The 27,832-nt window shown below is 37.7% G+C and overlaps 1 protein-coding gene across 1 annotated transcript in view; it reads left to right on the top strand.

Annotated features, from left to right (window-relative positions):
• The window catches only part of LOC143039845 (cysteine-rich hydrophobic domain-containing protein 2-like), a 143,405-nt gene that overhangs the window by 113,928 nt on the left and 1,645 nt on the right, over positions 1–27,832 (top strand). The gene's annotated exons all lie outside the window — the stretch shown is intronic.

Raw genomic sequence — 27,832 nt, 5'->3', positions numbered from 1 at the left:
TCAACAAGAGATGCACAGATGATATAGGTGAAATCGAAGACATTAGTAAAAATTAAAAAATTAGAAATATAGATAAGAGCAGTGCAATGGAAGGTGAAAATAATTATTTCCAGGAATTTAATGAGGGAGGAAGTGACAGCCTCCCCCAATTAGCAAGTCTAGAGGAAAAATTAGAGAACATGAACAAACAGTGGGATGTTAGGTTCAGTCAACTTACACAGATTACACAAAGAATCGATAAATTGGAAGAACTAAAGAAGAACTAAAACCTAAATAAAGAAACAGAAGAAATAAAAAGACAGTTAAAAGAAGTAAAGAATGAGAATGAGGAATTAAAGATAATAATAAAGAAAATAAAGAGTCCATAGCAAAAGAGGTGCAGGGTTGGAGAAAAGTCCAAGAGAACAACAAAATTGAATTTAGAGAAATAGTAAACCAACAGATGAAAGAACAAACTAAAGACACAGTTATTAAAGTGATGAGGGAGAAGGAGAATATAGTAAGAGACTTAACCAATAAAAAGAAATGTATAATTATATTAGGGATGAAAGAGAAACATAATCCAAATAGGACTACAAGAGTAAAAGATGAGAGGGAAAAAGTAAACAAAATATTAGAAGTAGTTTTAGAGGAACAAGAAACAGGGATAGAAATTGAAAAATATATAAGACTAGGAAAATACAATACAGATAAGACCAGACCAATTAAGGTTAAATTCAGGTCACAAACAACAGCAGAGTATATCTTAGCAAAAACAGGGAAACTAGCAAAAAATTATTGGTATAAACAGGTATGGATAAAAAGAGAGATGAATAAAGAGGAAAGAGAGGATGAGAAAACAAAAAGACTAGAAGCTAAGGAAACAAACGAGAACAGAACAGAGTCAAACAAAGAGAAATTCTATTGGAGAGTAGTGGACATGAAAGTGAGGAAATGGTTCATAGCAGAGAAAAATGGAAGGGAAACAGAAAACATGATGGAAGAAGCAGAAAATTAAAAGTGTCTTACACAAATATATATGGCTCAATAACAGGCTTAAACAAACTGAATGATTACCTGAAGGAAAAAGAACTGGACATAATAGGAATTGTAGAGACAAAATTGAAAGGTCCACTACCACCCAACAGTGTAGGACATAGTGCATATAATTATTGGATTAGAAACAGAGGTAAAACAAGGGGGTGGAGTTATGTTCCTGACTAAAAAGGATATAAATGTGAGGAATGTCACATATGGAAAGAATAGTGTGGAGATGATTATAATGGAAGTGGGAAGAGAGAGAACACAAAAATATGTTCGAAGACACAAGAATAACACTAAATAAGATAATGGAAGATGGAGAAAGACTAGTTATAATGGGTGACTTTAATTGTAAATTGCTCACTAAAAAATGCTCTCTGCCAAAAATATATCTTATGGAAAAAATCACATGTGGATGACATATGTGCACAAAAAACACAAATGCGTACTGCATTAATTTATACATATTCATTTTTCTTGTGTGGAAAGTGAATTGTACACTAAAAACATATTCAGTATTCGTAAGGATTGTATCTGCAATATTTCTGACAGTGCCTTCCTGTCTACCCTGTCAGCCTTCTAAGCCTTCTCCAAACCCATAAAGACATAAAAAATATCCATATCTTCTGCCAAAGCATTCTTACAAATCTGCCTTACCACAAACATTTTATCCACACATCCTCTACCTTTCCTAAACCCACACGGCTCCTCACCAATTATTTCCTCTGTTCCTCTTCTAATCCTCTCAAAGTCCTCCCTTAAGCCTTTCTAACTACACTAAACAAACTGATCCCTCTAAAACTACTGCAATCACATTTGTCCCTTTTTCTTTTGTAAAGCAGAACTGCACTTCCTCTACCCTAGACACATATAAACAACCTCACTTACCAATCCACTATAACTGTACCTCCCTTTTTCAGACACTCCACATGACACCCATCCAATCCAGGTGCCTTACAAGTTTGCATAATTTTCAAAGGTCCTTATACTTCATCTTTTCTTATATCTGTTCCAATGTCCTCTCCCATGACTGTGATTTTCTTAGCGCCTTCCACTGCCACAATATATATATATATATATATATATATATATACAGTATATAAATACAGTACATATGTACATATAAATGTAGTATATATAATATATATATTATATATATTTATATACATATATAAACACACATACAAGTATATTTCTTTATCATTGTTTAATAGAAAATGTGCTCACACCACTTGTGAATGTGATATGAAAATCACCATAAACTTGCTTCACAGTTTTTGCACTTGACATTTGTGGTACTGGTAAATAGCTAACAAACCTCATGAGAAAAACTTTCCTTTGGTCTGTAGACATCACTCAAGATGGCTGATTGTCTAGGTACATTCTTCAAAAGAATCATTAGGTGAGAAACCATTCAAAATGTTTTGAATAACTGAATAATGTTCATAATTAATTATTTCTGAAAACTTGAAAAACTGGATGTTCTGAATAATAAGTTGCTGAATAATTGAACTTTCCTATAGTTGGAAACTAATATTTTCAAATTTCCCCCTTTTTCTCATTCTACAGACATTAGATTGGTGTTGCTTGTCATTCTTCTAAGCTTTTGAAGGACAGCTAGATAATTTGTTTACATCAGTGTTTTTCTATTTTTCACTGTGTAATTATGTGATGAAGTTGGGTTCTTTTGTGATGTTTCAGATCAAGAGATTTTTATTTTTATTTTTCACATACATATACCAAAGGCTTTTTCCCCCTTACATGGGGGTAGCCAAAAAGAAAAAGGCATAGAAACCACTCCCACCCATTCCATTCCCTATATATTCCACTCCCCTCCACCCTCACTCTTATCTTGGCACCTACTGAATGATGGGTCATCCCTGCATTTTAATGTTTTAACCCATATATATTTCTGAATATGTGGTTACACAAGGCCTGCATTTATGTGTATATATTTCTGAATATGTGGTTACACAAGGCCTGCATTTATGTGTGCATATTTACCATATTTGACGGCCCATAAGAGGCACCTCAATTTGAACAGGCATTGTTTTGGTACATGGATGGTTAAGCATTATCACTTAATTTCTTCTTGACTGGTGTTATTTTATATGAATTGCTGGTATGACTTATTATATATTACTACCTTAGGGGGAGGGGAGTTGTATTTGTGATGTAGAATAATTTTTCTTTTCTTTTTCTTTTTTTTTTACACATGTGAAAATGTTTATGTTTTGATCAAAGGGTCACTGCTGCCATACACTTCCCAATAGCCACTACCCCAAAGTTAAACTTTGGCTGTATAAAATGCAGGCTGATTTTCAGTGTTTGTTTTTCTCATATTATAAGCTGTCAAATATGGTATATTACTGTGTCAGTCCAGAGGTGGAATAATATGGAAAATAGCTCTATTTATTTAGTCATTTATTTATTTTATTTATTTTGTTTTTATTATTATTATTTTTTTTTTTGTACTTACACAATTACATATAATGATATAGTTCTGGTTGGAGTTCTCCTAGATCCTCTTACCCTGTTACGCTTTGACTTTTCATAAGATGAACATACAGAGAACAGGACTGTGTCATGTTACCATAGCTGTTCTATGTGTGCATGGATGGGGTGGAATGGGAGTTAAATGCAAAGGTGATGGGCAGTGGGGTCACAGGGTCTGAGGCAGTTAGTGACAGAGTTGGGGAAGTTATGTATTTACCTACCTAATTTACCTAAGGCAGTTAGTGACAGAGTTGGGGAAGTTATGTACAGACGCTCCTCAACTTACGTTTTAGTTACGTTCCGAACGGCCGAACGTAAGTTGAAAATGAACGTAAGTTGTTACTGTACTATACATCCGTAAATTCTATTACCGTATCTTACAAAACACCCCTAAATCATTAATTATACACATAACATTGTAAAATAATAACATTAATTTCAAATAAATTAAATTCAAGCAACATAAATTGAGATGATGGAGGAGGAGGGGAGGAGGAGGAGGATGAGGCAAGGCACTTTCAGTCTGTCGTTTGTGCAATGTAAACAATGGACGCAGCGTCATGTGTAAGTATCGTTTGAACTACGGAGAGAGCGCTAAACTAAAAAATTCACTCAAATTTTTTCTTTTTACAATTTTTTTTTTAGTCAGTTCAAACGTAAAATCGAAAAAACGTAAAACGAATGAACGTAAGTAGAGGAGCGTCTGTATTTACCTACCTAGTTTACCTAGTTGTATTTTATGGGACGAGAGCTATGCTCGTAGTGACCCATTTTCGTATCTCTCTGCATCCAGTTAATTCTTAAAATCTTATATAGTTTTGGCACTCACTATTTCACCATTTAGTTTGTTCCAGACATCAATCATTCTATGTGGGAAGCTATTCTTTTTCAAGTCTCTTCTGTAACTGTCCATCCTTAGCTTCTTTTTGTGTCCTCTTGTTTCTCTTCTGTCCAATTTTAATAAGTCGTCCCTATCAAGAATTTCCATCCCTTTCATAATTCTGTAAATGGTCAACAAATCACCTCTTTCTCTTCTCTGTTCCCATGTTGATAGATGTAATTTCTCCAATTTTTGCTCGTATGTCAAATTTGATAGTGGAGGTACCATTTTTATCGCTGCTCTTTGAATTCTTTCTAATTTTTTTTTTTTTTTTTTTTTTTTTTTTTTTTTTTTTTATGGTGCTAGGTGCCCATAGTGTTGCAGCATACTCTAGTTTAGGTCTTTTAAGTGCAACTACTTTCTTCTTTACCATTTCTTCATCCATGTAGTCGAAAGCCACTTTCATTGATCTTAATAAGTTAAAAGTCTCTCCAAATAATTTATTGACATGGTTATCAGGTGTCAAGTGACCGTCACTTGAGATAATCACTCCCGGGTCCCTTTCTGAATCAACATTTTTGACTTTCTTATTACCAATTTTATATTGACCTGATATTCTATTTTTGCTTTTTCCAAATTCTATTATACTACATTTCTCAATGTTCAAGTTCATTTCACACCTCTGACTCCATTCCCATATTTTTTCTAGGTCTTCTTGTAGTGATCTGCAATCTTCTTCTGTGCTTACTCTCTTGAGTAATTTGGCATCGTCAGCAAAGAAGTTTATGTAACACTTCACTCTCTCATCTATATCATTTATATATATGGCAAACATTAAAGGAGCCAATACAGAGCTATGCGGGATGCCACTTATCACATCTTCCCAGTTTGAATTTTTGTCTCGTAAGTACCACTCATTTTTCTCCCACTTAAGAAATCCTTCATCCATTCCAGTAGCTTACCTTGGATTCCTTCTATTATTTCAATTTTTCTTATTAATTTTTTATGTGGTACTTTGTCAAAAGCCTTCTGCAAGTCCAAGAAAGTGCAATCTACCCAGCCATCTCTTTCTTGTATTATCCCAATTAATCTCAAGTAAAAGCATATTAAGTTTGTGGTACAAGATCTTCCACTTCTAAAGCCAAATTGTTTAGGGTTTAATATTTTATTTTCTTCCAAATTTGTTTCTGATAAATTTTTCACATATATTTGCTACTGTGCTTGTAAGGGATACTGGTCTGAAGTTTGTAGGATCTTCTTTGTTTCCTCCTTTATATATTGGTACCAGGTAGTCCTCACTTTACGCGCTAGATGCGTTCCAAAAGGCAGCGCGTAATGTGAGGAATTAAACTCACTACTTTGCTGTTACAAGTGTTTCCAATACCATAATCCTTCCTGCAGCTGAGCCACGAGCTAAGCATATAACCTCTGACCTGCCTTGTTGTTGTTGATTTACCACCACATATGGGATCACGGGTTAATTGGCCTTTACGCCTTGATAAGTAGCGTCCCTCTGCTGATCTGCACGCTGTTGTTGTTGTTGTAGCGGCAGCTTATTGCGATTCAAGGATGAATAAATTTCTTTCAAGTTTTTTTCTACATTCATTTTTATTTTACTTTTATGAAAATAAAATTACCCTTGGACAATGAAAAAAATCATGGGTCAGGAAACCATCCCGCAAGCTGAGATGTTGCTCTCACACGTTTCCATACTGACAACAACACAACACTCACCGCTCGCTGTGTACTATTGTAGATTCCTAACTAGGCTTCACCCCCTGACGTGTCACTGCGCGCTATATCGGACTCGGTGTGTGTGTGTGTGATGTTTGTGGTGAGGCAGGGGCGGCAGGGTCATCGGGAGCGTCCATCTCCGATTCGGTGCCTGTCTCCGATTCGCTGGTTAGCTGACTTGGTGTGCGTTGTCGGAAGAAGTTTGTGATCGGCTGTTGTTTTGTCTTTTGTTGTTTTTCTTTTAACATAGCATTATAGCAAGCCATGTTCTCCATCACACGTCGTATGATGGGTGCTGCTCCTCTCGACATTAGGATCATTCTCCTCTATGACCCTCATTGCATGCATCAACGAGTCCATACACTCAGACAAGTTGGCAGCTGTGAGGGCTCGCTGTGGTCCTGGTGATGCTGCTGCTGCTGCTGCTTCCTCTTTCTCCTCCATCATTTTCACTCTCTCTTTCTCGATGTCAAACAAATCTTCATTGGAGAGCTCTTGTGTGTGAGACTGAAGCAAGTTGTCGTAACCCTGGCCAAAAAAAAAAAGAAACGTAAGATTTTATACGGTCTAAAAAATTCATTCGCACAATCTTTTGCATAGAAAATGGTAACATGGAATAAGGTTAGTTTTACAACTCTTACCTTGAGGGCTCGAGGATTCTCTGAGTGATACACAAGTGCTGGCTTGAGTTTGTAGTCGCCCTCTGCATTGGCCCCCAACAGCAGCGTTAAGCGGTCCTTAGATGCCTTGAATCCGGGGGCAGAAGCTTCCTCTTTGGAGATGTAGGTGCGGTTGGGTAGTTTCTTCCAATAGAGGCCGGTTTCGTCGATGTTGAACACTTGCTTTGATGAATAATTCCCGTCTTCTATAATTTTCTTGAGCTCTTCTGGGAATTCGGCTGCAGCTCGAGCATCAGCTGAAGAAGCTTCCCCAACCAACTTCAAATTATGAAAACTGTGCCTTTTTTGAAATTTATTAAACCACCCGTTGCTGGCAGAAAAAGGCTTCTTGTCCCCTTCAATGCTGTCATAAATAGACAGCGCCTTCACCTTAATCAGCGCCAAGCTAACCGGCACACGAGTCTTATTTTGATGCTCAATCCAAGTTGCAAGCATCTTCTCCATCCTTTCCATCTCCATAGGGCGAGAATATGATGACTTGTTAGCTTGTAGAGGCGTTCCTGATTTGGCAGCTTCACGAATCTTGGTGGAGTTTTGTTTTATGGTCCTCACCGTAGACTCGCTGAGGCCCATTGCCACCACAATCACATTGTTTCTCTGCCCTTTATCTAACCTGTCCAGAACTTCCAGCTTTTGCTCCAATGTCAATGTCTTCCTTGCTTTCTTCTGCCTACCATCACAGGCTGGAAATGTCGCTGGGCGCTTGGGAGCCATGGTAAACAAGAACACTGATGATTTGATGAACACAGAGATGCTGACACAACGAAGCGTTGGTAAACAATGAGCTTGGTGGCGAGAGGGATGCGGAGGCTGGAATCAGCTAGCGTCACCTAGCGGCTGCCTTACGGAACTAAATCGCAGCCCGCGTATTTTAACTTTCCGGATTTCGCGTTACTCTGAGGAATTTGTGTAATGTGAGGAATACCCCCTAGTTTTGGACACCGCTTTAATGTGAACCCGCGTAAAACGAGGATTACCATCTTTCCAGTCTTGCGGTACCTTTCCTTCTTTGAGTGAAAAGTCTAGTATCTTGTATAATTTGTCCATCAGTTGGTCTATACACTCTTTCAGTATCCAATTTGCAATTCCATCCGGTCCATGCGATTTCCTAACATTCAGGTTTTTTATTTGGTCTCTTATTTCTTTCTGTGTTACCTTTATTTCTTTCATTTTAGGGGGTCTTTCTTGTTGTCCATCTGCCTAAATTTGTGAGCTCCCAATTGTAATAGCTGATCTGAAATGTCTGAGCATAATTTCTGCCATTTCTTTGTTGTTTATATATTCTTTATTTCCTTCATGCAATTTTACAATTTCATGTTTGTCCTTTAATTTATCATTTACATAACTGTAAAAGAGTTTTGGTTGATCCTTACATATGTCTATAATATCTTTTTCATAGTTTCTTTTTTCTTTCCTACGTATATTCACATATTCGTTCCTAAGTTTTATATATGTTTGCCATTTGGATGTTTTTTTGTCTCTTTTCCATCTTTTGCAGGTTTTGTCTCTTCTGTCTTTAGCCTCACTGCACCTTTTGTTATACCAACATTTTACATAAATCTCTTTTTGCTTCTTCTTTGGTACATATTTATCAATTCCTTCCTTGTGGTTTTCTTTGAATATGTTCCATTGGTCTTCCATCTTTGAAGAATTTATCCCATTTTGTGTTTTGGATTTTTTTTCTTAGTTTTACAAAATCCATTTTGTACATTAATCTCCTTTCTCTATGTTTATCATTCCATCTTACATTGTTTTGTTCTTTTAATTCAAACTCTATTAGTACATGGTCACTCTTTCCAATTGGTGTTTTATACTCCATTTTGTTCACAATGTCTGGTTCAGAAGTTTATGTTAAGTCTAGTTTCGACCCATCTTTCTGTCTTCCACCATCTAGTTTGTTCTAAATTCTTGTATGGTTTTTGCACATACTATTGTTTCATCCAATTTGTTCCAGACATCCACCACTCTGTGTGGGAAACTATTTTTTTCAGATCTCTTCTATAGCTATCCTTTTTGAATTTTCATGGTCTCTTGTTTTTCTTTTGTCCCACTTTAATAAATCTTCTCTGTCAATGATTTCCATGCCTTTCATGATTCTGTAAATGGCCAGTAGATCTCCTCTCTCTTCTTTGTTCCAGGGTTGGTAGTTCCAGTTTGGACAACCTTTGTTCATACGTCAATTTTGAAAGTGTTGGTGCCATCTTTGTTGTTGCTCTTTGGATTCTTTCTAATTTCTTTATATTCTTTTTTGTGCTGCGTGTACATAGTGTTGCAGCATACTCCAATCTTGGTCTTATCAGTGTAACTAATATTTCCTTTACCATTACCTCATCCAAGTAGTTAAAGACCACCTTTATTGAGTTGAGTAAATTGTAGGTTTCTCTGACTATTTTGCTAGTATGTTTGTCTGGTGTCATGTCTTTGTTGATAATTACTCCAAGGTCCTTTTCTGATCTAACTTTTTTTTTTTTTTTTTTTACTTTGTACCAATTTTATATTGCCGATATTCTATTTTTACTTTTTCGAAACTCCATTATACTACATTTCTTGATGTTGAAGTTTACTTCCCACTTTTGGCTCCATTCCCAGACTTTGTCCAGGTCTCTCTGTAGTGATTTACAGTCTTTTTTCTGTATTTACTTTCTTTAGTAGTTTTGCATCATCTGCAAAGAAGTTCATATAAGACTCTACACCTTCATCCATGTCATTTATATATATGGCAAACATTATCTAATACTGAACCTTGTGGGACTCCACTTATCATTTCTTCCCAGGTTGAGGTTTTGTCTCTTAAGTGCTACCCTCATTTTTCTCCTGTTCAAGAAATCTTCTATCCATTTCAATAACTTTCCTTGTACACCAATTATTTTGAGTTTTCGTAGCTTTTTGTTCGTGTACTTTATCAAATGCCTTTTGTAAATCTAGGAAAGCACAATCAGCCCATCCATCCCTTTCTTGTGTTATTTCTATTAGCCTCAAGTAAAAACAAATCAAGTTGGTGGCACATGATCTTCCTTGTCTAAAGCCAAATTGTTTTGGATTAAGTGTCTTATTTTCTTCCAGATGTTTAATCCATCTCCTTTTGATTATTTTTTCACATATTCTAGCTATTGTGCTTGTAAGTGTCATGTGCTAGGCCCTGTATTTGAGTTGGTACATTGTATCATAAACCGTGACTCAAGTAGTTTTTGCAATCCAGGTCCTAGAACATTTAGCCTCTTATGATCAATTTAACTTCACTGGAATCAAGAAAATAGTGGAGTGCAATCATTTAATCTAATACTTGAATTAAGTTACAATTATCTTGTTACAATTTAGTCAGTGTGAACAGAGTGTGAGCATGGTAATCAGGAGGGCTAAGAAATGCCCACGCATCTTTTTATAGTACAACCATACAACATCAGTGCCATGGCACAGGTGCCAATGTATGCCAGTGTAACCTATCCTATTTCTATTTACCCAGCTCCACACAATTTACCTGTATCTTTATTTTTCTGTGAAGAAGGCTTACAATATAGTCACTAATACTCATCTCAAACATATAAGCAATGGGGCCTAGAAGTGAGGGCCCTATTTTGATTCATCCTCATGATTTACACGCCCTCTGATGACAGGATGCCCCGATTGTGTAGTCCTCCACTGCTGGCTTCTAAGCCCTCCACGTCATTTGTGCGTGCAATGCCTGTGTCCATTGTCAGTAACATGTCATGGAACATGACATAAGGGAGATCAGTCTATAGTTTGTTGGTACTTCCTTATCTCCCCATGTATATATTGGTACAATATTTGCATTTTTCCAATCTTATGGTATCTTTCCTTCTTTGAGTGAGCAATCTATTATCTGATATATATTTGTCTATTAGTTCATCTATACATTCTTTTAGTGTCCAATTTGCAATCCCATCTGGACTGTGTGATTTTCCGATATCAAAGTTTATTATTTGGTCCCTTATTTCTTTCTGTCACAGTTATTTCTTTCATGGTGGGGGGATTTTTCTCTCTGTTCTTCATCCCAATTGTGTGTATTTTCAATTGTGAATGCAAATTTAAAATGTTTGTTAATAATTTCAGCCATTTCTACAACTATGTATACTTCATTCCCTTGATGCAGTTTCACTATTTCTTGTTTATTTTTTAATTTACCATTTACATACATGTAGAATAATTTAGGTTGGTCCTTACATTTGTCTATGTTGTATTTGTAGTTTCTTTTTTCTTCCCTGCATATTTTTACATATTCATTTCTTAGTTTGATATATATTTGCCACTTACCCTTATTTTTTTTTATTGTCTTTTTTATCTTTTGCCTCACTACATTTTTTGTTGTACCAGCACTTGACCTGTTTCTTTAAAAGTTATTTTTCAGTTTTCTTGTTCCACTTTCCATTGATTTTTTATTTCTTGGAAATCTGTCTCTTTTGTTTCTCCAACTTTCTCGGTCACTGCTTGTATTTCTTTTACTTTTTCAAATCTTCATTTTTGTTTGTATCTTTATTTTTCATTCTTTCATTTTCACTTTTGACTATACTTAATTCCTTTTTTAGTTCATTAAGCTCTCTGTTGGTTTCAACATTCTTTCTTTTTTTAGTTGGTTCACCTCTCTATACATTGCCCTGTATTCAGCTTTCAGATCTGTAATTTCATTTATTAATTCTATAATCTGCTGATTTCTTAGGATATTTTTAAACCTTGATTCTCTTTCCAATTCTAAACAAAGGATTTACAAAGGCAGAGCATGCCAACAGGAGACCTTTTGGTCCATATCTAGATTGGATGCAAAAAAAATCATAATAAATGTATCAATAAAAACTATAGTAATGTAAATAACAAATAAAACACGTAAATAAATGGACAGGTATAGTTAAATGATAAACAGTTAAATAGTAAATAATAATAAATTGACATATAACTTATAATAAATGAGAATCAGACAAATGATAACAAAACAAAAAAAATTATATAAAATAAATGATAATCATTACAGCATCTTGCTTAGGTGTTTATCTAAATGATTCTTAACCCATTACATCCCAAGTTTTTTTGGTGAGGATTTTTCATGGTTTTCTGTAACCTAAGTAATGTGAAGGATTATTAGAGACAATATATAGTGGTTATAATGCTTTATTTCTTGCAGTAAGCTTATAAGAAGCTGTCCTCAAATGAGGACACTGGGATAATATAATAGCTTCGTATAATAATAAGCTGTTAACAAAGGATACTATAAAGAAAAATATCTTCTTCTCTTCCTGTGTGTTTGATGCTGAAAACATGTAAAAATAACTGATATTCTGAAAAATCATGATATAATAACTCAATGCAAATAAACTGAGTCATGAAAGACAATATGTTATTTTGCATTCACTTTGTGTGATAAGGGGCAAAACATTCTATACAGAGTGTTATATTGCATTTAGCACAATATGTTCTTGGTTTCTTGGAGCAAGGCTTCCTTTGGCACCGTCTTTGTTGTTCCCGTTTTGCAACAACATGGTCCTCTCCGTCATATCAAACATGAGCAAGTTTCGTAGATGGGCTTGGTGTGTTACTTTTTCTCCCCAGTTTTCTGCCTGCATCTCCGAATTTCATATATGGCACATATGCTGCTCTTTTAAAGTTTACTAAGTCAAGCTGTTCCTTTCCTTGATGTACGAATTTATGGATGATCCACGCATTTACAATCATCATGTCTAATACATGTGTGAAGAGCGGCCAATACCACTTCTTTCCCTGAAGAGAAGTTGCGTATTTCCCAGCCAACCAGTCATGGTGATCTACACCTCCCATGTAAGCATTGTAGTGGTTCAGAACATTTGGCTGAGGAACATCACCTTTTGCTTTGATATAACTTTGCCATCTCTTAACCTATTTGACTGGTTCAGTGGTATCATAGTTTGTTCCAACACACACACTTGTTGTCAGACCACCTGACAAAAAGAATTTCTTCATTTGTGTCAAACATATAATCATAGGTGCCTCGTTTCTCTTTTGTCATGATATTTGTTGGCTGTAAAGGACATTTGCTAAATCTGTTTTCCTTGACTGTGCCTGTGGCCTGATAACCAAGGTTCCTAAGATGAACTAACAAATCATACCCAGTGAAAAAGCTGTCAAAGAAAACAGAGTGAGAATTTGGTACTTTAACATTCTCAAAACAACCTTTATTCCGAGTAGCAGGCCATCATTATCATCATTCCTAGAACTCTTGCAACAATACAAGTCAAAATTATAGCAGTAACCTGAGACTCCACATACAGCCCAGAGTTTGTATCCAAATCTAATGGGTTTACCTCTCATAAACTGCTTCAGTGAATTACGTCCATAGTACTTCACAATCATTTCATCTACAGATATGAATTCCTCAGATATGCCAAACTGCTGAAATGACTCTTTGGCTACTGACAATAGAGACCTAATTTTGAACCCTTTGTCATGTGTATTGTCCTTAACATCTTCATTATTGCAAAAATGTATAAGACTTTTCACAAGCTGATAACGATTTCTGGATGCCCTTTGAATGATTGTGACCATGAGATCTTCCTCACTTGGCCAGTAATCTCTCTCAGGAGGAACTTGGTGATATCCAGAAAATAGTAGTATTCCAATGAATGTTTTCAATTCATCAACACTGAATGTAAAATCATACATATTTTTACATGAACTTGCATAACAAACTGTCTCTTTGACAATGTGGTCATAGATGCTGGGAGTCGTAAGTTTCTCAAACAGTTCCAGAGGTGATAAAGTATCTAGATTATCTTTCATTTTCGGCAAACATTCTCTGTGATGTTTGGAACGCTCTTTGGCCTTCCTATACTCAGGAATTTTGTGTTTCCTACGATGATCCAAGCACAAATCACATTTCAGTGGGTGTAGCAGGCACCGTCATTCATGGTTCTGTTATCGTTGTCCTGTTGTGATCTGTAGTAGCACATGTTTTTATTATATTACACTTTTTAATTCACCAAGGCATTTACTCGCTTCTCTCAGTCTACATTCTACCTCCACCTTTACTCCACCTCTTCCTGCCACATTTGCACCCAAGTATCTAAAACTATCCACTTCCTTCAGTTGCTCTCCCTTAATGCTCACTTCCGGATTACTGCCACTTTCACCCCTTGTACATCTCATCACCTTACTTTTACCCACATTTTTTTCTCCATTTTCTTTAACCATCTCCAATCCCTGACCCACTACCCTTGCATTTACCTCTCACACTACCCCATCCATGTATAAGTTGAACAGCCAGGGTGACATAACGCATCCTTGAGGAAGTCCCACCTTTACCTCAAACCATTCACTCTCTCCATTTCTAATCCTGACACAAGCTCTACTACTCTCATAAAAACTCTTGACAGCTCCGAGAAGCTTTCCTCCTATCCCGTATATCCGCATAACCTCCCACAGTGTCTTTCTGTCTACCCTGTCGTTAACCTTTTCCAGATCCATGAAGGCCCAAAAAACATCCTTCCCCTTTCCTATAGCTCTCTGACATATCTGTCTTACCATAAAAATCTGATCTACACAACCTCTACCTGTCCTAAATCCACACTGTTCCTCACCAATTACTCCCTCTGTTCCTCTCCTAATCCTCTCAATCAAGATCCTCCCATAAGCCTTCCCAACTACACTTAAGGGGGGCCACCCCCGAAAACTCTTTGGGCTCATATCTCGCTTCTGGTTCATCCAATTGCTTTGAAATTTTAATATGTTGTTTGTTGGTATAAAGAAATGCTATTCTGTAAATTTCATGAAATTTTGATGAATGGTAGTGGCTACAAAAAAAAACGTGTTTTTCTTTTTTTGTTTCACAAGATTCATTTTTCACTTAATTGCTTTGAAAAAATTATCATAGAAACTTTGTTTATATATCTACATTTTGTTGGATTTGATTTTAAATTTTTTGTTTTGTCTTTGAAGGAAAAAATTTTTTTCGAAATTTTTTTAGGTCTCCTGAATCCCGTTTTTTTTTTTTTTTTGACAAATTGAAAAATCTAATTCCAACAAAAAATTCTATTTTTGTTGAAGTATAAATTGATACCTAACATAAGTTGATCAGAGTTTTTACCGATTTTGTGAAATTATTTGAAGTTCAAAAAACAACATTTCGAGATATCGGCTTCTAAAGTTTTTTTTCGGTTTTTTCCTTTTCCTGCCATGTGTATTCATCTGATTGGCATGAAATTTTCACATATGATTGTGTATATATTGTTGACTTGGAGAATGAAGGGAAAAGGGGGTGACTGCTGTTGTGGCGTGGGTAGGAGTGGTGGCGGAGGAGGTGATAAGCCGGACAGCGATAACACGCTCTCTCCCCTTCATCTCTGCTAATTTCTCCTTGATCTGAAGAGTCTTGATGCCCTTTACTCTTCTTGAAGTTGGATATCCTCGATAACGTAAGCTTACGTTTGTAAGTCATCTTGCAAGACGAATATAAAAGAAATATTACAGGAACGCAGCATTGCGTTATCTGTAATGTCTCCGTATGTACTGGACGTGAGTAGCTAGGATTTACCACACGCATGTGGGGAAGAGATGCCATTTGTCGAAATTTATATAAAGAAAAAATTATTTTAATGATAGTTCTACATAGTTATAAGCATTGAATGATACCTCATTTTCTAGCGCACGCGTCACGCTATGACGCCCGGATCATTTAAAAATGGCATCTGAGGGGGCAAAAAACAATATTTTTCAGAAAAAACTTCACCAAGTGATAGTTTCGGGTAGGACTGACATCTTGAGCCGATAAAAGTGAAAAGTGAAATTTTAAAAATATTCGTGAAAAATTCACCGGGGTGTAGGGCGCGAAAACACGAAAAAATTCTGGAAAATTAACGAATTTTAGGTAAATATTTCAAAAGATTCTCTATGATGGTGGTAACACTTTGGCCAAATATTACAGCTCAATTCCGTTTCTTTTCTTATATATAAAATAAAATAGATAAATTTTTGGCAACCTCTGGCAACCCCATTGCATGAAAAAACATTCTGTATATTGAAATAAAGTCAAAATTTTGATACCCAGTTCTGTTTTGTTTACTATAATTAATATATATGGAGATATCTGGCAACTTGACCAACATTAATCGTCAATCACCACAAGGATCTCAGTATCTCTTCAAAGCTAAAGGAGAAAGGATGTCGCCCTGTCGCGTATCTGTTAGCCTACCAGTCATGCATGCGATCGTATTATCTTTTTTTCTACCAACAGGTATTCAAAAGATTCTCTATGATGGCTGTAACACTTCGACCAAATATTACAGCTCAATTCCGTTTCTGTTCTTATATATAAAATGAAATAGATAAATTATTGGCGACATCTGGCAACCCCATTGCATGAAAAAACATTCTGTATATTGAAATAAAGTCAAATTTTCGATAGCCAGTTCAGTTTTGTTTAAAGTTTTAAACGGAAACGTAAAAAAATAGACAATGTCACGAGTGAGTACGCGGCCGGAGGATTTTAAATGCCGGTGCGCTCCTTTAAACTTTAAATGCCTCTCCTGAAAAGTTTATGTTTTTTATATTTAAATAACCATATCTCTGTTTCTTTTTGTCCGATTTCATTCATTCTTTCGAATTTGTAAAGAGAAAGAGTAATTCTTTAATTTGATTAGAAAAAACAAAGGAAACTGTAACTTAATTTTTTTGTTTAATTTATCATAGCAGATTTTCACTGAAGTTTCTACTATTAAAAAAAAAAAAAAAATAAAAAAAAAAAATAAAAGAGAGTAGGAAAAAATCTAACTTAATGAAGCTGTTCCCAAGACTCTAATCTTTCATTTCCTATATAGTAGGCTGATTTCCTATGCCTATGGATACTTCAATGATTACAGATACTATCATAAAAAAAAAAATTAACTACACGTAATATATACATGTTACTAAAACAATTTAGTATGCAATAATACTCTTTCCGATAGAGTAAGTATACATAAGTTCACCAAAGAAATTGAACAACTTTTATGACACGTTCACCTATAAGCACTTCCCACAGTCCCTTAACAAGCTAATCCCTCTGAAACTACTACTTTCACACTTATCCCCCTTTCCTTTGTAAAGTGGAACTATACACGCACTCTTCCAGTCCTTTGGCACTCTACCTTCTCTCCAGCAAACATTAAATAACCTCACCAACCAGTCCACCATCACTGTACCTCCTTTTTTAAGACATTCTGCATGGCATCCATCCAGACCAGGTGCCTTACCTGCTTTCATCATCTTAACTGCTGCCTTCACTTCATCCTTCCTTATTTCTCCTCCATTTTCCTCACTCCTCACTCTCATTTTCTTAGCATTTCCCACTGCAGCTATCTTTCCCTCCCTATCCTCCTTCACTTTTAGCAACTCCCTAAAATATTCTGCCCATCTTCCCCTTACTGCCTTCTCCTCCATTATCATCTCTCCATCTGCACCTTTTACCCTTTCTTCTCTACTTCATTCGCCTCCTCTTCCTCTCTTAATTTCTTTCCAAAACATCTTTTTATTACTTTCAAAATTTTCAGTCATACTCTTACCCCACTTCACATCTGCTCTCCTCTTTGCCTCCTTTACCTTTTTCTTTACTTCTCTTTTCTTTTCTTTGTACGTCTCATATGACTCCCTCGTCCTATTTTGTAACCAATCTGTGTAAGCTCGCTTCTTCTCTTCTACAACCTTCTTCATTTCCTCATCCCACCATTCACTACCCTTCCTTCTATTTCCTCCTGTCCTTCTTGTTCCACACACCATCCTTGCACACTTTGTGACTCCCTCCTTGAACCATCCCCATTCCTCCTCCACACCTACCTCTACTCTATCCTTCACTCCCTCCCACTCCTCTTCCAGGAATAGAAATTTGGGAATGGATGCTAAAAGGAGACTGTATGAAGGAGTGATTGTGCCAACAGCACTGTATGGAGCAGAAACATGGAACATAAGAGAGGAAGAGAGAAGGAGTTTGAATGTGTTTGAGATGAAGTGTCTGAGAAGTATGATGGGGGTTACTAGGCTAGATAGAGTGAGAAATGAGGAGGTGAGGAGGAGAACAGGGGTGGAAAGGGAGTTGGGAGATAGGGTTGATGAAAGAGTATTAGGATGGTTTGAACACATGGAAAGAATGAGTGAAGAAAGACTAGTAAAGGAGGTATGGAAGGCAGATGTGGAGGGAGTGAACATGAGGGGACGTCCTAGGATGAGATGGATGGATGGGGTGAAGGGGGCTTTGGGGAAGAGGGGAATGTCTGTTGAGGAAGGACGGGAGAGGACAGAAGACAGGTGAGTGGAGAATGGTTGTATATGGAAGATGTTGTGATGCATGAGGTGGAATGGACGGGGGGATGGGGTGGTGTGTGTGAGCAAGATTTTGACGAAGCCCGAAGGGATTTCTCCCCATCCTCTCCTTTATATGGGGGGACGGAGAGTGGGGGTCACCGATTTTAATGAAGCGGCCTTGCTGTGGATGTGCTGGGTCTTGCGACACTGCTTCTGACCCAGGGTAGTGGACAGGGTGCAGGGATGACCCGTCATCTAGGAGGTGCTAAGATGGGAGGGAGGGTGGAGGGGTGTGGAGTGTTTTCAGGGATGGAATGGGTGGGAATGATTTTATGCCTTTTCCTTTTTGGTTACCTCCCTAGTAAGGGGGGAAAAGCCTTGGTATATGTATGTATGTATTCTCATTTGAGGACAGGCATTTTCTAACATTGCTGGCTTGCTGTGTACTAATAATAATTACCTGATATATAATGTGAATGGTAAATCAGCATCTTAGAAACATGTGACACCTATAATATTGATGTCGATAGAGTAGTACTCTGTATTGAAGATAAAATTTTGGCTTATTTGTGGCTCAATTTATCAGTGAAATTGGACCCCAACTAAATGCTTTTGTATGCATCAGTGAAGCATAGTTTTAACATGAAATTGTAGCAAAAACATTCTAGTTTGTATTTTATGTATCTTTGAGTTATTCTATGGCCTTATTTATGAATATAACAATAATATACCTGGTGTCCTCAAATGAGGACGGTTGGATATAATGGGTGAAAGCTTCGAACTGAACTACATTGCACTGCCTCTGCAGGAAGTTTATTCCATTCATTAACTACACGGTTGGCAAAGTTGTTTCTACCCACTTCCAAATTGAATCTATTTCCGGACAGTTTGAGACCATTTTTTCTTGTCTGATTCTCATTCAGTGTGAAAATTTTGTCACTTTTGATGTCAATTCCCTTTAGAATTTTAAAGACCTGTATCAAGTCACCTCTGAGTCTACGCTTTTTTAGGGAAAACAGATTCATATGTTTTAGTCGATTTTCGTATGATTTATTTTTGACATTTGGAATCAGTTTTGTGGCTTGCCGTTGTACTTTTTCCAGTCTGTCAATGTCTTTAATGAGATTTTGTGACCATACAGAAACAGCATACTCTACTTAGTATTCCACTTTCTTTTATAAACCCTGAAAAAACATTTTCAAACCTTTGATTCGATTTCGGAGTTTCCATGTTGCAACTCTTTTTTGGGATGATAGTAAAGGTGATTCAACTATACTTACATCAAATCTTCTCTTCGTTGGTTCACTATATTTTTGTCTTTCTTCATTCTCCATTTTGTGTATCGACCACTAATGTGAAATTATTCTATTTTATCATTTCGGTCACTCAATAAACACAGCTCCCCATCCCCAAATACAAAACTAGGTGTTTCCTTCAAACTTATTGAAAAAGCGCTGCACTTCAGAGTTCATTCTAAAGGTCTGTTCCAGCCAGGAAGTTGTAATTGAGAAGCAAGCAGAGCATGCATCTACACTAGTATTAGACACATCACATTACCCTGTTCAGGGTGGCAGCAAGATGGAAGTAAATCTCAGAGGAGAGAGATGAAGGAAGTGGATAGTTTTAAGTATTTAGGGTTGCGAGTAACTGGAAATGGAGGAGTGGGGATGGAGGTAAACTTTAGAGGAAAGGAAGCAAGTAAATGTCTTGAAAGACTTAAAATGTGTCATGAGAAATAGGTATCTGGATAAAAAGACATTATTATATGAAGGGGTGATTGTCCCCATGAAAATGTATGGGTGTAGACTTGCAATTAAAGAGAGGCAGAAAGGAAAAGTTAACCAAATTAAGTGCCTGAGAAGTATGGTGGGGGTTACAAGGATACAGTGAAAAATGAGGATGTGAAGATGGTGGATGGGAGTGGATATTTGCCTTGGCTGGGTACCTCCTTTCACCCCTTCATGCCCGGTAGTGCTAAGCATAAGAAGGTCTTAATCTCATCCTTCCCCCTGTGCCCACACACTGGAATAGCATCAGGCCTCAAGTCTGAAAAAATGTCTGCCACAAGACACCATCCCTCCTCTTGCATTGCTTTGATATCCAATAACTCAATCTCACTCTCGGATAAATCTCTATCTGATGATTCACTGTCATGTGACTTGGTTCATATGCTTCATCTGAACTTGCTGTAAAGTATCACCACGCAACACCACCAGCACTGACAAGGTGGGGTAAGACACAGACACTTTGCCTACACACTACCCTCCTGGTATTGGGTAGGAGCACTATGGATATGTGGTCATTTTCCTCTGATTGGTTGAGGGGCATAGCTTCTGGCAGCCCCAGTGGGTTTTAGCAAACATATAAACACTTCCCACAACATAGTACCAGCTAGGAAAATGTCTCTTATATGAGATAATGTATGTGTACAGTGTGGAAAAAAAATGTTGATTTAGAAAGTGGCTTATCCTGTCACATCAAATGTTTTATGTTTATTAAGTCAGATATTTCTATTCAGTACAATTGGTGCAAACATAATTTCATAGGACTTTTACTGAATACATTCATACATACACATACCAAAGGCTTTTTCTCCCTTACAAGGGAGGTAACCAAGAAAACAAAGGCATAAATCCACTCCCATTCCATCCCCACATGCTCCACTCCCATCCACCCCCCCTCCCTCCCTCTTATCTTGGCTTCTCCTGGATGACAGGTCATCCCTGCAACTCACCCACTGCCCTGGGCCAGAAGCAGTGTTGCAAGAAATAGGATATCCACAGTAAGGCCACTTCATTAAATCAGTGAACCCCCCTCCCCCCTCTGTCCCCTCATGCAGAAATGGAGATGGGGAGAAATCTCTTTGGGCTGCATCAAGATATCATTCACACATCCTCCCTCACCCCCCATCCTCCACCCACTCCCTTTCATGGATCACAGCATCATCCATACACAACTGTTCTCTATTCACCCCTATCCTCCATCTTCTCCCGTCCTTTCTTAACAGACCCTTCTTTCCCAATGCCCCTTTTACTCCATCCATCCATCTCATCCTTGGTCTCCCCCTCACATTCACTCCTTCTACCTCTGCCTTCCACACCTCTTTTACTAATCTTTCTTCCCTCATTCTTTCCATGTGTCCAAACCATCCAAATATTCTTTCATCAATCTATCTCCCAACTCCCTTTCCACCCCCATTCTCCTCCTTATTTCTCATTCTATCTAGCCTAGTAACCCCCAAATACTGGAAGACATTATGTGGTAAATGAGTTACTGAAAGAGTGTGATAACATAGTAATCATGGGCAATTTTAATGCAAAGTATATAATCTGGGAAGAAATTATAGTAAAAGGCAGAGAAGAGCTTTGGAGCAACATTCTACTGGATATGACCATCGAATACACCTTAACACGATGGGTTAAGGAAAATACTAGATATAGAAACAATGGGGAACCGTCGAAACTAGATTTAATATTAACTAATGAACCAGATATCATGAACAAAATGGAGTATAAAACACCAATTGGAAAGAGTGACCATATACTGGTAGAGTTTGAATTAAAAGAACAAAACAATGTAGGTAGGAATGACAAACATAGAGAAGGAAGTAATGTACAACAAAACAGATTTTGTAAAACTAAGAACATTTTTCCAAAACACAAAATGGGATAAATTCTCCAAAGAGGAAACAAAGATGGAAGACAAATGGAATATATTCAAAGAAAAGTACAAGGAAGGAATTGATAAATATGTATCAAGGAAGAAGCAAAAAGAGATTTATATAAAGTGTTGGTATAACGAAAGGTGCAGTGAGGCTAAAGACAGAAGAGACAAAGCCTGGAAAAGATGGAAAAAGGGACAAAAAACATCCAAATGGCAAACATATATAAAACTTAGGAACGAATATGTGAATATACGGAGGAAAGAAAAAAGAAACTATGAAAAAGATAGTATAGACAAATGTAAGGATCAACCTAAACTCTTTACAGATATATAAATGACAAATTAAAGGATAAAGACGAAAAAGTAAAATTGCGTGAAAGAGATAAAGAATATATAGACACAAAAATGGCATAAGTCATGATTAGACATTTCAGGTCTGTTTTTACAATTGAGAGCTCACAAATTTGGGAAGATGGACAACAAGAAAGATCCCCTAAAATGAAAGAAATAAAGGTAACACAGAAAGAAATAAGAGACCAAATAAAAAACCTAGATGTTAGGAAATCACATGGACTGGATGGAATTGCAAATTGGATACTGAAAGAGTGTATAGACAAACTGACAGACAAATTATACAAGATAATAGACTTTTCACTCAAAGAAGGAAAGGTACTGCAAGATTGGAAAGATGCAAACATACATATACTAAGGCTTTTTCCCCCTTACAAGGGAGGTAGCCAAAAAGGAAAAGGCATAAAATCATTCCCACCCATTCCATCCCTGAATACACTCCACACCCCTCCACCCTCCCTCTTATCTTAGCACCTCCTGGATGACGGGTCATCCCTGCACCTTGTCCACTGCCCTGGGTCAGAAGCAGTGTCGCAAGACACAGCACATCAACAGCAAGGCCGCTTCATTAAATTGGCGACCCCCCTCTCCGTCCCCTAATGCATAAAAGGAGAAGACGGGGAGAAATCCCTTCGGGCTGCGTCAAATTTTGCTCGCACATACTACCTCACCCCCCCACCCATTCCACCTCATGCATCACAACATCATCCATATACAACCATTCTCCATTCACCCCTGTCTTCTGTCCTCCCGTCCTTCCTCAACAGACATTCCCCTCTTCCCCAAAGCCCCCTTCACCCCATCCATCCACCTCATCCTAGGACGTCCTCTCATGTTCATTCCCTCCACTCTTTTACTAGTCTTTCTTCACTCATTCTTTCCATGTGTCCAAACCATCCTAATACTCTTTCATCAACCCTATCTCCCATCTCCCTTTCCACTCCCACTCTCCTCCTCACCTCCTCATTTCTCTATCTAGCCTAGTATCCCCCATCATACTTCTCAGACACCTCATCTCAAACACATTCAAGCTCCTCTCTTATGTTCCATGTTTCTGCTCCATACAGTGGTGTTGGTACAACCACTCCTTCATATAGTCTCCTCTTAGCATCCATTCCCAAATGTCTATTCCTCATTACACTCTTTAATCCACCAAGGCATTTACTCACTTTTATCAATCTACATTCTACCTCTACCTTCACTCCACCTTTTCCTGCCACATTTGCACCCAAGTATCTAAAACTATCCACTTCCTCCAGTCACTCTCCCTTAATGCTCACTTCCAGTCTACTGCCACTTTCCCACCTTGTACATCTCATCACCTTACTTTTACCCACATTTATCTTCAGCTTTCTTCTTTCACACACTCTCCCAAACTGTCACCAAATTCCTCAATCCCCCCTCCGATCCTGCCACAAGTGCAGTATCATCCGCAAACAACAGCTGGCTCACCTCCTACTTATCTCCATTTTCTTTAACCATCTCCAATCCCTGACCCACCACCCTTGCATTTACCTCTCGTACTACCCCATCCATGTAAAAGTTGAACAGCCAGGGCATCATAACGCATCCTTGACGAAGTCCCACCTTTACCTCGAACCACTCACTCTCTCCATTTCTAATCCTGACACAAGCTGTACTATTCTCATAAAAACTCTTGACAGCTCCTAGAAGCTTTCCTCCTATCCCATATATCTGCATAACTTCCCACAGTGCCTTTCTGTCTACCCTATTGTAAGCCTTTTCCAGATCCATAAAAGCCCAAAAAACATCCTTCCCCTTTCCTATAGCTTTCTCACATATTTGTCTTACCACAGACATCTGATCTACACAACCTCTGCCTGTCCTAAACCCACACTGTTCCTCACCAATTACTCCCTCTGTTCCTCCTAATCCTCTCAATCAAGATCCTCCCATAAGCCTTCCCAACTACACTTAACAAGTTAATCCCTCTGAAACTACTACATTCACACTTGTCCCCTTTTCCCTTTTAAAGTGGAACTATACAGGCACTCCTCCAGTCCTCCGGCACTCTACCCTCTCTCCAGCAAACATTAAATAACCTCACCAGCCAGTCCACCATCACTGTACCTCCTTTTTTTTAGACATTCTGCATGGCATCCATCCAGTCCAGGTGGCTTACCTGCTTTCATCATCGTAACAACTACCTTCACTTCATCTTTCCTTATTTCTCCTCCATTTTCCTCACTCATCACTCTCATTTTCTTAGCATTTCCCACTGCAGCTATCTTTCCCTCCCTATCCTCCTTCACATTTAGCAACTCCCTAAAATATTCTGCCCATCTTCCCCTTACCGCCTTCTCTTCCATAATCATCTCTCCATCTGCACCTTTTACCTTTTCTTCTCTACTTCATTCGCCTCCTCTTCCTCTCTTAATTTCTTTCCAAAACATCTTTTTATTACTTTCAAAATTTTTAGTCATACTCTTACCCCACTTCACATCTGCTCTCCTCTTTGCCTCCTTTATCTTTTGCTCTACTTCTCTTTTCTTTTCTTTGTACCTTTCATATGACTCCCTTGTCCTATTTTGTAACCAATCTGTGAAAGCTCGCTTCTTCTCTTCTACAACCTTCTTTGTTTCCTCATCCCACCATTCACTACCCTTCCTTCTATTTCCTCCTGTCCTTCTTGTTCCACACACCATCCTTGCACACTTTGTGACTCCCTCCTTGAACCATTCCCGTTCCTCCTCCACACCTAGCTCTACTCTATCCTTCACTCCTCCTTCAGCTTCTTCTTGTACTCCTTCTGCTTTTCATTTAAAGAGTTCACTCTAAGCACCTCCCTACCTTTTGTCCCTTTCTCTTTCTCCATCTATCCTCCACTCTCAACTTACCTTCCACCAAAAAATGATCTGATATTACCCCACCCTCTCCCCTTAGCACATGTACATCCTTAACTCTTCCTATCATAATACTATTTATCACTACATAATCCATCAACGCTCTATCTACCACCCTCTCCCATGTGTACTTATGCTTGACTTTCTTCCAAAACACTGTATTTGCTATTATCAACTCTCTTTCTAGACACATTTCCACCATCAACTCTCCACTACGATTCTTTCCTGGAACTCCACATTTCCCAACCACTCCATCAATTGGACCATTTCCTACCCTAGCATTAAGGTCTCCCAGTATTATTACATTGACATTTCTCCCTAAATCCTCTATGCACTCATTTAAATCTATCCAATAGGCCTCCTTTTCTTCTACACTCTTCTCACTGCCAGGCCCATATGCACTTACAAAGACCCACATCTCCTTTCCCAGTTTCACCTTCATCCACATTATCCTTGAGGAAACCTCCTTCCACTCCACTACACGTTTACCTCTCTCTTCACTTACTAGAATAGCCACCCCTTCCCTCCCTCGCCCTCTCTTCACTCCTGATAACCTCCCACTTACACTCCCAAACTTACACTCACCCTTCCCTTTCAACTTAGTTTCACTCAAAGCCAACACATCCATCTTTCTTCTCACAAACATACTACCTATCTCTTCCCTTTTACTCTCATCTGTACCACATCCACGCACATTAAAAGACCCAAACCTTAGGGTGCTGGTCAAAGACCCAAACCTTAGGGTGCTGGTCGGAAAACTCCCAGACCCTCTTATGCCTTTACTTTTTTGTTTAGGAATGTCCCCTGTGGGGCTACAAGGAGAAGGATGCCTAGTCCCACTCCCCGTCCCTTTCTTCTCGCCTCTTATGATCCAAGGGGAAATACTTGGTGGCAGTATTCTTTTCCCCCACCACAGGGAATGAGAGAGTACTAATATATAAAGGAGGAAACAAAGAAGATCCTACAAACTTCAGACCAGTATCCCTGACAAGCACAGTTGCAAAAACATGCGGAAAATCATCAGAAACAAATGGACACACTTGGAAGGAAATTGATACTATTTCATCTTAGTTGTACAAAGGTTTATACTCTTGATTCTTTCTTTCAGACCTTGTTTTCTATTAATGTTTGTGTCTAACTCTGTGTGAGATGTGGAGAGAAGGGTGCTTTGTGTGAATAAATCTGGGTACTTTGGTTAATGAAATATCATAGAGACAGAAATATATTATTGTGTAGGTGTACCGATACCCCTCTTGTGCGTACTATAATGCCAACTACTTGAATGGCAGTTGACAGAATTATTATTATTTTTTATTCATTTATTAATATTATTATAATTTTTTCTTTCTTCTTCATCAATCATATTCTTTTACCTGGGCATTTTCCATGGAAGATTGAGCGATCTTAGCCGGTAATATATCTTATACTTAGGTTCCTTTTCTTTTTTGTGAACGGTTAGAATGGGTTCATCAGTGTTAGCCAATTTGCATAGCAATATTTATTCATGTACATTAGGAGCACTTTGTGCATGAAAATGTATTACTTTGAAATTAGTTTTAGTTTGGTATAGTAACTTTAATGTCTTTAAAACTTTTGTGATAATTAAATTGTAAAACTTTACTTTCTGTGAATATTATCTTTAGTTTCTCTGTAATAAAGAATTAGGATATGTACCAGAAAAATAATAGTGAGCAGGTGATCCATATTTAAAACACTGAAATAGGTGATGCTTGTAGTGATTCAGAATTATTCTAAAATTGTCCATCCTCGCAATGGATTAATTTGAGTAGACAAAGCAGTTACATTATTGCACTAGCTTTGTTTACATTTAGTTACCAGATATCTGAAGGATGGAAGCAAACTATATGTTGAAATGGTTCTTTTTTTTAGTCCCCTCCCTTTTTTTTAGATGTCAAAGTTAACTTTATTAACAAAATGGAAAAATATGTATCTTGATCCCCCCCACCCATATTACTGCTTGAATCTCAACATCCCAAAACACAAAATTCTAGATTTGCAGATCATGACTAACACTCAGGGAAAACTGTTGCTTTTAACATTTCATCATCCATTACTCTTGTTCCCAACACTTTCCCATACTGCTGCACAACTGATGATGCAAATGTTGAATAAGATCTGGGCATCACTAATGTAAGAATGCCTAGACTACTGGCATTACCATTGGAATAAAGCACACAATTGAGGATTCATATGTTTCAGAAAGGTGTTGTTTAACCCCTTCCATACGGTGCCGCACACGTAGGCGTCATGGACTTAGATCTCGGTGGCAGCAGCCAATGCCAGCCGTACGATGTGTCGTAATAATACTCGCATCATAAAATATAGTCACCGCTTATATCGATCGTTCTCTCTTCACCCGTGAATTTTGATAACCATAGAAAATGCGATTACAAAAGAATTAGAAAGAATGTCATTATGGAGGGGCGACTACAATAAATATAATCAAGACGCCGATATGGCAGCCTCGCGAATACACTCGCTCCCCATGACGCCTACGTGTGCGGCACCGTATGGAAGGGGTTAAGAATTCAGAATTCTTTAATTTGTTCTTACATTGAACACTTTGGTAAGTACTGAACACCTAACTTGAGACATGTATAGCCCCATACATTTAACTATCTTTGGTATAGTAGTCTTCTTTTGTTACATAATAGGGTCCACAGATTAGAACTTTCCTATGGGTAAACAAATTCACCTCTCAAAAAGACCACATATACACACCCTTATTTGACAAATTATAAGTGGCTTTCCTTCAGTCTTCTACATTAATGAAAGGTGTTATTAGGGTGTATTTCAAAATTGTATATATAATACATTCATTATGAGACAAGGATTTTTTCTTTTTTTAATAGCATGTTTAATGCCAGCTTTTCATTTCACCAGACACCCATCAGTGTAATGGACAAATAAAAACACATTGGTAGAGCTGG

The sequence above is a fragment of the Oratosquilla oratoria genome, chromosome 27, assembly GCF_046742065.1.
Source record: "Oratosquilla oratoria isolate Oo_2021 chromosome 27, ASM4674206v1, whole genome shotgun sequence".
Taxonomy (NCBI): Eukaryota; Metazoa; Arthropoda; class Malacostraca; order Stomatopoda; family Squillidae; genus Oratosquilla; species Oratosquilla oratoria.
Note: the sequence above shows the minus strand (reverse complement) of the source record. Positions and strands in the feature narration are given on the sequence as shown.